Below are 13,317 nucleotides of genomic sequence, written 5' to 3'. Positions count from 1 at the left end.
AGGTTAGTGGATTATTAATAAAAAATCTCTAGAGTGGATTAGTTGTTCACCCCAAAGCATCGGATCCCCTTCGTCGTAATATATTCGTGTGTCGACTGTATGCATGCATGCCCGTTCGTGTCATCGTGTTCATGTGTAGTAGTACGAGTATACATGCGAACTCGTATAAAATAACTAGTGATTTGCACGCGCCATGCGCGCGAGTGATGGCCGTAGTTCTATCTGGCAAATGGAAGCGTGTTATCGAAAGCTTGTAGACAACGTTGGATTTTTTTTTTCTGAAACACACAGATAAGCAAGATCGGTCCCAAGGCCCGGCGAGCGTGGGCGGCTGCCCTGGCTCCAACGCTTTTTCATGGTATTCTACAATCGCTGCTACAGAAAATTGAACGCCCGTCAAGCAAATTAAGCCTGAGCTGAGCGAGCACCTGCTATTGCTAGGTGACGGACGTACGACACTAGCCGTCACATATCACTTTCTAGTAAAACTACTACCATTATATTGCCGCTGTCAAACCTCTAATAATGTATCTCATGCTTCTGTTTTGTGGCTCCTGGATGTGTTATATTACGAGTAACTTCATATTTCCTTAGCCTATAGTACGTACGCACTATCCAAAACTAGATAGGTTAGGATTATGCAGCAAATAAATAGCTACTCCTTATATAGTGCAAATTAAACGAATTCACGGTCACTTGACGGGATTTCCTGATACCACATAACCAACATGCATCACCACCTTCAGCCGGACGCTAGCACGATGTATAATGTCAGAAGAGCCTTAGGGTCCATACTATAAGACTAGTCTTGCAGAGGCGGTGTTGATCTTAATAAGCCTATATTTACTAAGATCATGCATTATTATAACTTTTTTTTCTTCTTAATAAAAATGTGATTAGGTACGTGCGGCCATGAAAAAAAGGCTAGCATTCATATATGTGATCATATTCGTGGTCTGTGGTTGTAACCCTGTTCTATACTAAAATGAAGAAGAAAACTTCCTCTGACTTCGCCCAGGCTCGGCTCAATTCCTGGGTCCACCACGGCAGACAAGGCATCTTTCATGGGAAATAAAATACTCATAGCTGTAGTCTGAAGAACAGACTTGCATAGTTCAGAACACTGAAAGATAGCAGTTGCACTGACACACGTACATGGTTGCTTGGCATGCAGCAATTTCTCCAAGGGAATAGTAACAAAAGAGAAGAAAATACATAGTTGGCTATAGAATGGCAACACTATTCAACAGTCGCTGGGGCATCTGTTCTCTTGGCCGAAGTCTGCTTTAGTTTGAGAAGCATGGCGCTGTCCAAGACTGGATCTTCAAGAAGAGATAACAGCTCACCACGGAGGTTCACCAAGGACTGTGATAGCCTGCAGAGAATCGATGCGGCATCTGGCTTGCTGGCAACAGAAGTGATTTTTTGACGAGGTTTTCAACGACAGTAAGCAATGGAATGGCGGTCGAACTTTCCTGACAGACCGAATCAAAGAAAGTCAGGGAGCCACGGAGTGCTGCATCTTTTGCCTTGATGTTGTTCTTCAGTTTAGTCGCCTCATCTTCAAACAACATGGACCATGAGGTAGAGCAAAAAGGTCTTCTCTGAGTTCAGAAACATGTGCAGCGTTGTAGTCACAAATTTTCACCATTTTTTCGTTTTCAGGGTAATTTAGTGCAGCATGATCGATAGTTTTTTGTGTTTGCCAAATTTCCAGAAAATTCTTTTGTTTCCTTGTCATAGGATTCCCTAGCCAGTATATTGCCAATCTTGAGACATGGTATGCACCTCGTATAAAGATGTTCACGTGGAGCTGCAATACACAGTTTGGTCAACAACTGAGGAAAGCTATAACAATGGCTTGGTCAAGGAAATCTGCTACAAGAAGCCAATGTTTGAACTCCATTGTGATGCAATGCTATCGTGGAAGGGGACACTCAAATTTAATACCAAGACGTTGCCATAAAAATACAACAGTTGATGTCCCACTGAAGCAACAGTTATAGACACAAATAAATTGCTAGACATGGAAGCAAAGTTCATGGCTATAAATCTGTCATTGGGGTTGCAAGGGGGGGGGGGGGGGGGGGGGGGGGGGGGGGGAAGAAAAATGCAGACCTGATCAAGTATAAGGTGAGCAATGGCACCTGATGCCCCAACAAGCAGTAGTGGCAGAAAAAGCTAGCTACACTGAGACAACAACAATTTTGATTTAGGTGCCTTGGTTCAGCTGCACAGGTTCATGCCAAAAAAATTTCATTGATTTTACTGCGGTTTAATATATGCTTGCCTCTCAGGCTAGCATGATTCAAATCTTTACTGTAGATTTTGCTTGTTTAAAATTAATGTGTAGGCGCATGTGCATGACCAAAGCTAAATAATAATTTGTTCTTGTTTGAATGCTTCCTTGAGATGTTTTAAATCCTATTTGTTCTTCCTTGAGACTGCTTCACAGTAAATTATCATCCTTTCTGCCAGTTACTCCTTGCATGAAAAAAGAATTTCATTGTCAACCTCCATCTAAGAGAAAAGCCTCTGGTTATTCTTTGCAGGTACTTGGAAGATTCTATCAACATTTTTCCATTTTTTGGGGGAAATACAGGTTTCGCAAATGGTCTTCTTATCATTTTATACAATGGTGTACAGTACAAGTTACTGAAAACGATGGTTCATTCAACTTAATTTCTGCTATGCAGTTTATGTGTGCACACTGCACAGGTTGTGCTGAATCTACTTCCTTTGCAAAGCACTGGGGCAGCAGGTATATTTATATATGTACACTATTGCTGAATGTTAAATAGCTATTGCACTTATTTGGGGATTTTTATACTATCCACAATACTATGAAGTTTGTTTAATTTTGCTTGTAAGATAATCCATTTTGTTTTTTCATTTAATCCCATTGTAATACATGATGATAGGATAGTTCCTACGATTAATTGCTTCAGGGCCTTTTCAAACCAATTTTCTGATAGTCTGCTACTCTTCCTAGCCGGTGCCGGCGGCCGCGGCACGCCTTGCCGGCCGGATCTTGCAGCTCAGCGGCCAGACATGGCTACGGTTTGTACAGTTCTTGGCCTTCCTCAACTTATGGTTTCATCTCCCCTTGTTGCTACACTCACGACGGCAGGTACACACGCGCAGATGTTCCTTGCCACAGAAACCAGCTTAATGCTTTGGTTAATTTTGATAGAAACAGATATTACTATGTGCAGATTAAATAGTTACTGATGTTCTTCTTCATTGCTCGAAGATTAATGAAAGGATGGGCATTACACAGGGTATGGTCACGGTTTCTCCTCCTCCACATGGTGTCCTTCAAATTCCTATTTTTTTTTTCCTGTCCGCATAGGAGCAGCAATAGAGTTCCTGTGATTAGATTTGGCTGTGCACGCTTCAATTCCATGTGAGGTTGTTTTCCATACATGTTCAGTGATTCATCGTATGCTGCTTTCTGATTTGTCAATTGTTGTTGCTTTCGCTGATACACGCAGGTTCTTTTTATATCAAACTATGCTATTTGTAACGTTCAGATCAGCCTTCAATCTGCTATAACGCCCCTTCCTAATTACTATGGGTGAGCATGTTTATTTTGTGCCTGTTAGATGTCCTTGTCGTTCATTCTTAGTCTTCCTTTCGTCAGCCACTGTACATCAAACGATTATGCATTTTTCTTTGTTCCATGGGATTATTCACAGATGTTGCCCCTGCAGATGACAATGTGCTGGATGTACATCTATCCGGTCCTGTTGATGCCTTCCCAATATGCTTCGATTTTCATTCAACCTGTTTCATCCGACGATGTCTATCTGCTAACTCAGCTGGTACCATTGCTACAATGCCGTCTCTAACATAGTCTTTACCATATTCCTTGAACATTTTTGTGTTTGCTGCTCAAGGCTGTAAAATAGATGTGCTCCTCAGCTTGCACTCCTGAATTTTTAGTGCTAATTATTGTTTAAATATGTCTTATACGTGATCTAATGCAGTTCTGGTTTTGTGAATTTAGGTTCAGCTCTGCAGTGTTTTCCGTTTGCTGCTCAAGGCTGCAAAATAGATGTGCTCCTCAGCTTGCACCCCTGAATTTTTAGTGCTAATTGTCTAAATCTGTCTTATGAGATCTAATTGAGTTATGGTTTTCTAAATTTAGATTCAGTTGTGCACTGCATCATACGTCCATGCAGTATTCAGTTCCTTATGCATATATTTAGACTCTGTATTTTCTTCCTTTCCTCTTGCTAACTGTACTTCTCATTTTCCTATTGCTATGCAGGGTATGATATTGATAAACAGAGCCACCTTCCTCTCTACAGATACGCCTGAGCTCCAACGCCAATCTTGGTTACCCAGTTGGTCTACTTCCACCGTGCTATCTTCGAGGACAAAGAAAAGGTACCACACCATTGCCGCCCTGTTCGCCTCCTTCATGAACTTATAATTTGAAATTTATTGCATTGCATTTCAGTATTTATAGACCATTTTTAGCATCCCACAAAATCCTAGCCGGTTGGCTGGTTCGTATCGTTGCTGGTTTGTGAAGAAGTACTGCTGGCTGGTTTGTGTGAGAGAAAAATATTGTTCCGGCTGAAAATTTACGATCGTTTACGACAAGCCACAGCCAAACGAACAGGCTGCTAGACCACTTTATTAACTGAGAACCTAAAATTGCAGTCCCTGATATCTTCAACTCATAATGGTTGAATGAAGGAAAAGAAGTAATCTAAAATGTAAAACATCTTTATTGAACAAGAAAGACACTGAGCAGGTAATGTAAAAAAAGGGCGTACCCAGTGCAGAGAGCTCCCGCTCTGTGCGGGGTCTAAGGAAGGGTGTCAGTGGCAAGCCTTACCCTCGCCTGTGCAATGCGAGGAGACCGCGACTCGAACCCAGGACCTTCCGGTCACAAGCGGTAAGACTCTACCGCTTGCACCAGCAGGTAATGTATTGAACAAATTTTTTTTTGCCAGGTTAATTAACTATTTTTCACTAGAGTTACTAATGGTGGCGCTAATGCCTTTGTTCACTCCTTTACTTTGTGTTGGTGGTTGCCGCTATTGCCTTTGTTCACTACTCAATTACTTTGTGTTGGTGGTTCCAGGTACCCTGGTAACCCATATGCATGGTTTATGAAAAAATACTATAAAATTAAACTAGCACCAGTTCTATTTTATGAAAGGAGGTAACCTCTTTGCAGGTGGTGGGGTAGTTATTTTTAGGCATGGATTATAGTTCTAGCACTACCCAAATTTAGAGGTGGCAAAGTGGTAATTTTGTGGTTATTTTGGCTAGCTTCAGCTTAGAGAATTTAACATTTAACACAGGCTGTGCAAATGACGTTACCAAAGATCCACTGATTGCTTTTTATATCCATGTGCTCTTTTACCTTGGTGGGTCACATACTCTTAAACTCATGTTCATTTTGTAGGCCTCTGCTGCGTTGGGACACTGGTGAGTTGTGTGGCTGCAGGAAGTTAAAATTGAGAAGGACGACAGAGAAATATTTTTAGAAAATGCATCTGCATGTTGTTGAATTGGAAGGCACAATATTTGGATGTCAACAATTCTATTGTAGGCTCCTATTGACTAAAGCGAATATCAGGTATGAGAGGTGAAAAAGAACTTCTAAGGGTGCTTGATCACAAATGCCACTTTTATGCCAGACAGAACTGAGATTATTGCATTGTTGTAGGGGGCTTCTGTTTCCTGATAATCAGTGTCCCTGGAAGTGTGCGAAGCTTTGAATGTAACATGTTTTGAATCTATTATTTTTCTGTCTATTGCATATAGGGGGCAACAGGCGATAAGAGTGTAGCCTTGACTTATCTTTTACTTATTGTTTGTTTGGTTGTCATATGTATTTTCAAATTGTGTTTCAAACTAGGACAACCTTTACCTATGTGGTTGGTCTGTTGTGGAAAATTCATCTCCCCTTTTGGAAAGCTATTTCAGTGTTATGGATTTCCTGTTGGATTAACAGTTTTCTTATTAATAGTATGACACGGATTGCTTATGCTATTCTTGTCAGAACCATTGTTATTCCATTATATTTACTGACTGCTTATGTGAATAATTGTGCAGGTGCATCAACTCATACCTTTGGCTGTCACAGTGTAAAATAGACATGGAGAGCTTAATCTCTGATCACAATAGAAGCATCGCAACCCTTGTGATTACAGCACTGCCGACGACAGGCAATGAGTCAACTGTTGAGCGTTTACTGAAACAGATGACCAACTTTATGTCAGGCATAGCTGATGAATTCAAGACCGTTGTTGTCGAAGCAATAACATCCCTGTGCTTGAAGTTCCCTCTGAAATATTGCTCATTATATGCATATAGAAACATGACTTGCACTATTCTTGTTAAATATCGTTCTGTCACAAAACTAAGTTTCATGTATACACTCTTCTTCAGGTAACCTACTTATGCTTTTAACTTTGTACGTATTTTTGCCTTCTATATGTTGCGTCCTCAACTTATACCTGCAAAATTATTTCCTGGATTTACGGCCTTTGCTGAGTCAGATAACTTTGTGATGTATGGTTCATTCCGGTCTTCATGACATAGATCATCTCCCCATCCCCATGGTGCTGCTAGGATAGTTATATATAATAGGGAATGGGCGACTGGCAATAACCAAACTCGGATAAATGTTTAATATTTTTGTCTCAGTTTCAAATTTGTTGCCTTCATACTACTTGCAGGCATCCGGAGGATAGTTACTCGGAAGACTTGCGCCATCACTCAGAACCACAGGAACCCCTAACTTCGATAGTGTGTTCACTCCAATGCCATATGCTAGCTGTCCTAGGTCAGACACCAATATGATGAATACCCCTTCTCCCCAGCAGCATCTAACACCACAATAGCAGAGGCAAAAGCTGATGCAGACATCTCAACAGCAACAATTGCATGCTCACCAGCAGCTGAGGCCATCGGCTGCTGGGTTGCCAGCACAGGTAAAGATAGGTTTACATTAGGGCTTTGGATGTGCATTAGATTTATAGATTTTCTGATAGATCATACCTGGCACTGTAAAGTATACACCGCTTCTAGGTAAAAACAATTACCATCTAAGTTAGAGTTATTCCCAAGATTGGTGTGTAATCAGGCGAAAAACTTATCTGCAAACGTATTCCCAAGATTGATATATCATGTACAAAACTGAATGTGCTCTGATTGCCTTTTTGTGCCTTATTAGTCAGCACGCTTTTTTCATATTTAAGATTTCACGTATATCACTGCACACGCTCGCGATGGCGCGCGCCCTCGACTAGTGCTATATTTAGAGCGGCCTCTTCGTCTTCTGTATATATGCAGGCTAGGTGCCTGTAAATATTTCTTCCGATTTCCCCCCTTGTTTTAGTGGAGTGCCTTTTCGTTTTCTGTATATATGCAACCTGTTTAGTTTCCGTGCAAACGAACCATTCGCTCGAAAGTCAAACAACTCGGATGAATTATGCATGCAATCGTGCAGTAGCAATACCAAGCTAGGCCAAAACTTGACAATCAAGGGCAGCAAACGTACAGGGGGTGCAAATCAAATTACTGCTAAGTTATTTACGGTTCACTAGACTGGTCTCTGATTACCTTTTTTTTTTGTGTGTGCAGAAGTGAAACGACTGATCGGTCGACGGTTCAGAGACGACTCTGTACAAGAAGATATCAAGCTGTGGCCTTTCAAAGTCGTCGCGGGACGTGACGATCGGCCGACGATCGTGGTGCAGCATGAAGGCAAGGAGAGGCAGTTCATGCCGGAGGAGATCTCCTCCATGGTGCTCGCCAAGATGAGAGAGACAGCCGAAGTCTATCTCGGTAAAACTGTCAAGAACGCCGTCATCACTGTCCCTGTCTACTTCAGTAACTCCCAGCGTCAGGCTACGATCGACGCCGGCGCCATCGCTGGCCTGAATGTCTTGCGCATCATCAACGAGTCGACCGCTGCCGCCCTCGCCTACGGTCTCGAGAAGATGCCTGTCAGGAGGAGGACTGTGCTTGTCTTTGATCTTGGTGGTGGCACCTTTGATGTCTCCCTCCTTGAGATCGATCCGGGTGTCGGCATGGATAAGCAGGGCGTCTTTGAGGTAAAGGCCATTGCCGGCGACACTCACCTCGGAGGAGCGGATTTTGACAATGAGATGGAGTACTCTCTGCGGGAGTTCATACGGAAACACGGCAAGATGGACATAAAAAGCAACCAGAAGGCTGCGGACTGCCTGCGAAAGAGCCAAGAGGGTACTGTCTTTCACGTCGCAGACCAGGATTGAGGTGGACTCGCTGCACGAAGGCATTGACATCTCCACAACCATCACCCGCTCCCGGTTTGAGGAGCTCAACAAGCACCTCGTCAGCAAGTGCATGGAGGCTCCTGAGAAGTGCCTCCAGGATGCCCAGATGGACAAGAGGAGCATCCACGATGTCGTCCTCGTCGGTGGCTCCACCCGCATCCCCAAGGTGCAGAACATGCTTCGAGACTTCTTCCACGGGAAGGAGCTCTGCCGGAGCATCAACCCCGATGAGGCCGTTGCCTACGGCGCCGCAATCCAGGCCTTCATTCTCAGTGGTGAAGCCAGCGACGGGAGGTTGTTGGATATGCTTCTGCGCGATGTCACGCCCCTCTCGCTAGGGTTTGATGTTGCGAGACGGGCGATTGGGATGGAGCCAACAATATATGATGTGATGAAGACGGTGATCCCACGCAATACGACCATTCCGGTGACGAAGACGAGAGGCTGTTCCACTTTGGACGATAACCAGGACATCATCCACTTCAAAGTGTACGAGGGCGAGAGCGAGAGCACCAGGGACAACAACTTGCTCGGTGAGTTCCTGCTATCCGGCATTCCACCGGCGCCTTGGGGCGTACCCAAGATCGATGTGACCTTTGATATCGACGCGAATGGCGTCCTGAACGTGTCGGCCAAGGACGTGACCACCTTGTCGGGCTGTTTGGTTCCACCCACTACCGGAGACTGTGTAGTTACCGAGTGTCCAGACAATTACCGAGTGTCAAAAGTCGGGACACTCGGAAAACATTTATTACCGAGTGCCAACACTCGGAAAACATAAACACCCGGTAGTAGACCTCTTTACCGAGTCCGAACACTCGGTAACCTCAAACACTCGGTAAAACTACAATTTTACCGAAGGGGCGCACTCGGTAAAAAGAGACACTCGGTATTGAGCTGCCACGTCTCCTAGTGTACCAACCGTGCGCCAAACAGCGTCACGGCATGACATGTTTGCCGAGTGTAGAAATATTTGCACTCGGTAATAATAAAGTTTTACCGAGTGTAAGTTCACAACACTCGGTAAACACTATCTTTTACCGAGTGTACTGGCGCAACACTCGGTAAAATTCAACCAAATTTCTTGTTTGTTCCCTTCATTCTTTTTCCTCTATCCACATATGATATTTAGTACTCCATTCCAAAATATGGTGTTTATTTCGATTTATTTACTATATTTCACAAAATTTTCATTCTTTATGATAATTAGATACATATCGTGTAAATTTAATTGTAATAATTAAAATCGAACTCGATAAATCACGAGATTGGAAGAATTACATTGAAGCATACATCTATATTATAGAAAAAATTTCATAACGTTTCGGAAGTATTTTTACATTCGTCGCTGCCGAACCGGTACATCTCCCAAAGAGACACTAAACATTCACAATGACGAGTAGGATTTCTATTAAGAGTGAAATTCAATATTATGATTTGAACTTGGAATTTTTTAGATAGTAAATAGATGACATGAAATAGTTCATGTGAAAGTTTGGTGAATTTTAGGATTAAATTGACATTTTTTCATTTTTGTTTTGCATGAAATAATGGAGACTTTTACCGAGTGTGACCTCAAACACTCGGTAAAGATTAGCCACGGCTCACCTGTCTCTTTACCGAGTGCCGTAGATCTAGGCACTCGGTAAACATGTACCAGGCCCACATGTTATTGGGCTGCGGTGCTTCTGTTTACCGAGTGCCGTAGATCTAGGCACTCGGTAAACATGTACCAGGCCCACATGTAATTGGGCTGTGGTGCTTGAGTTTACCGAGTGCCGTATATCTAGGCACTCGGTAAACAGAGGCATTCACTTAGTCGTTTCTCCCTCAAATCGTGCAGACGACACACACACCGCACGCCCGCGCATCCCCGCCGCACCGCCGCCGTCCCCCGCGCCGGCGCCTCCCCGCCGTCCCCCGCACTTGCGCCCGCGCCTCCCCGCGCCCGCGCGCTCCACGCCGACGCCGGCGCCTCCCCGCCGTCGCCGGCGCCTCCCCACCGCCGCGGCCGCCTCCTCCCCTCCACGCCGTCGCAGAACCGGCACGCGCGGTGAAAGACGAAGCAGCTGGAGAAGGACTACGACGCGCTGAAGCTCCAGCTCGACGCCGTCAAGGCCGACAACGACTCCCTCCTCTCCCACAACAAGAAGCTCCACCGCCGCGGCCGCCTCCTCCCCTCCACCACCGCCGCCACCGGGCGGTCCCCCACAGCCGCCGCCACCGGGAAAGGAAGGGCTGCAACCTCATCCATTGCCGAGGTTTGTTGCTAATCTATCTTCTCAGATTGCAAAAAAACGATATGCATGACTTATTCTGATGCTCACAGCCATAGGATTCTAGACCTTATCATTTTCGTTTTTTTCCGTCACAGAAAAGACATGATTGTGGTAGACGAACTGTATATATGCAGACTAAATTAATCCGACATGGACTTGTTTGAATGTATTTAATCCAGTGTTAGTTCAAGAAAAAAGAGGCACACAATTCCAACCAGATGAGAACTTTTGATGCCAGTGCTAATCTATATTCGTAGTGTCATGTATGGGTCCTTGGAAACTTCAATCTTGCCTTAGCCTGGTCGATCTGAAGTTTTGATGGCAGCAGCTCCCTGCCGATTTCTGATTATTGATCACAGAACTGTGACAGAGTGTATGAATGGAAAGGAGTACTAGTATAGGTTAACTCAGCTATCAGGCATACAGGGAATCGCAGTGTTGGTGTATGAGAGGAATCTGTGAGCTAGTGAGAACAGAGCTTACGAAGTGGAGAACAGAGCCCAGGGTGGAGGAGGAGGACGGCGACGACAAGGGCGTCGAGAGCCGACACCTCCTCCATAGGACGACGACCACGAGTTCGTAGCGGCCACGGAGGAGGATGAGGAGGAGGAGGAGACCAGGGAGGAGATAGCGGAGGCGGTGGAGGAGGCACGGAGGGAGGATGCTTCCGAGCGGGTTGAGCGCGAGGAGGATGCCGACTTGGTGGCAGAGGAAAATGGGGTGCCTACGGTTTGGATGCGAGGGTCGTCGCGCCTCCCAGACTTACCCATACAGAGACGGCCAGTGATTCGACCATCCGGAACTAAGTAAGTAATTTTTGCATGTTAACACTAATTCACAGGTTTTTAAGTTATAACAGAAACTAATATTCAATCTCAATAACTTTGTGCAGGGATTGGGAAATGGTGATCCCAGGGAGTCACTCTCGCCGAGTAAACGGGATCCTGGGTCTTCTATGCAGGGCAAACTACCCCGGGATGGTGAGGATCGATGGTGTTGTGCAGCCCACCATGAAGTGGTCCCACTGGCACGCCGCCAGCGATCAGACTGATCGAGCTGGCAGGTGTTATAACAGCAAGGCCGACCGGGTGATGAAAGAGCTGTGGGTACGTGTTCATCGCACTATGCTGATAATAACATCACATTAATTGTATATTACTGATTGTATTTGCTTGTAGGATTACTACACCTTGGCGGAGGGAGTACGTAGGGAGGACGCGGATGACGTGGTGAACAGAGTCTGTGTTCACCGAGTGCAGGACCTCTTCTACGAGACAAAGCTCCTGTGCAGAAGAATTTACCATGCCCGCAGAGGAAACAGAGTCACTAGAGCGCAGGCAGTGCACCTGCCCCTAACTAAGGAGCAATACTTGACGGTAAACATGAGATTACATCGTCTGTGATTAATTGCACTGAAATTGATTTATGATTTGTCATGTGCTCGTGTACGTGCAGGTGCCTCCTGCTTGGTGTGCGGGGATGGACAACTGCTGGGAGGCCATTGTGGACACGTGGTTGAGTGAGGAGTACGAGCAATATCACGTCGTACGCTCACGTTGCTGTGCGATGATGCAGGGTTCCTCGCACAAACAAGGGCCCACTACCCTCAAGGAATATGCAGCCAGATATGTACGCGGATTTCATTTCGTTGTTGCTACGCTAACTTCTGAATGCATAATATCTTATTGTTGTGCTTCTTCCTGCAGACGCGGTTCCACCCCGGCCAGGAGTGCGCCTCGTTCAAGGCATATGCCTTGGCACACAAGGGCAAGGCAAAGGACCCCGACCTCGTCTACAACCCGGAGGACCCGCCCGAGGCATACAGTAACCTGAGCGTGCACAGTCGCCTCAGCGAGTACACGGCGATGGCGAGAGAGATCCATGGGCCAGAATTTGATCCGAGCACCGCTGACCTCGAGGGTGACATCGTCATGAGGTTGGGACCAGGTAAGCCACACGGGAGGTACTATATGGGCAACAGCACCATAGACACGGCCAACACTCAGACACTCGCCCAGATTAGAGCCCGGAGCACGAGTTCGAGCCCGGCCATACGCCCACGCTCACAGCCCCAGGTGGTAGCACTCCAGGTTAGTTCTGTTGCATTCGTTGTCCATTCATTTTCTACTCGTTCTTTATTTGCATTCTAACTATGTGATAAATAATTGTAGGCCCAGATTGAAGCCCTGCAGGAGTCACAGCAGGCCTCATAGAGCCAGTTTCAGGCCCTCCAGCTATCGCACCAGGCCAAGTTGGCACAGGAGAGGGCGCGAGTGCAGGCCCAGCTTGAGGCCTTCCAGCAGTCGCAGAAGGCCTGGTACGAGTATATGGCCAGCTTTTCTCAGAGCATGGGCCAGCCTCCACCGCCTCCACCGCCGCCGATGATACCGTTGGTGCCTCCACCTCCGCGCAACGGCACTCCTGTGAGTCACTCTTCATCTTGAAAGGCTTTTTCAGTTCAGATTGTGCTACAGTCAACACTATCATGTTAGAACCTAGAAGAGAGTAGGATACATACATGTATAAGTTAGATTATTAGTAATATTGTTCAGACCTTGAAAGGCATCATGTTAGGTTCTACATGAGTACATAGGTGTTTGCCCAATTCATGTTCAGTCTACTCGACCATGTGTGACGATATCTTGCACATAGAGGAGACCTAAACAGCAACTAACTTGATATGTGTTATCTATTATATGCCTATATATTGATGTCACTGTTAACTGGTCTTTCGAAGGAATATTTGAATT

At 45.4% G+C, this 13,317-nt stretch overlaps 1 pseudogene; it reads left to right on the top strand.

The window, feature by feature from the left end:
• Positions 1-1,300: 1,300 nt before the first annotated feature.
• On the top strand, positions 1,301-12,762 carry LOC136537532 (heat shock cognate 70 kDa protein-like; annotated as a pseudogene).
• The last annotated feature ends 555 nt before the right edge of the window (positions 12,763-13,317 follow it).

The sequence above is a fragment of the Miscanthus floridulus genome, chromosome 2 (assembly GCF_019320115.1).
Source record: "Miscanthus floridulus cultivar M001 chromosome 2, ASM1932011v1, whole genome shotgun sequence".
Taxonomy (NCBI): Eukaryota; Viridiplantae; Streptophyta; class Magnoliopsida; order Poales; family Poaceae; genus Miscanthus; species Miscanthus floridulus.
The sequence above is the reverse complement of the archived record's forward strand: the minus strand, read 5'-3'. Positions and strand labels throughout refer to the sequence as shown.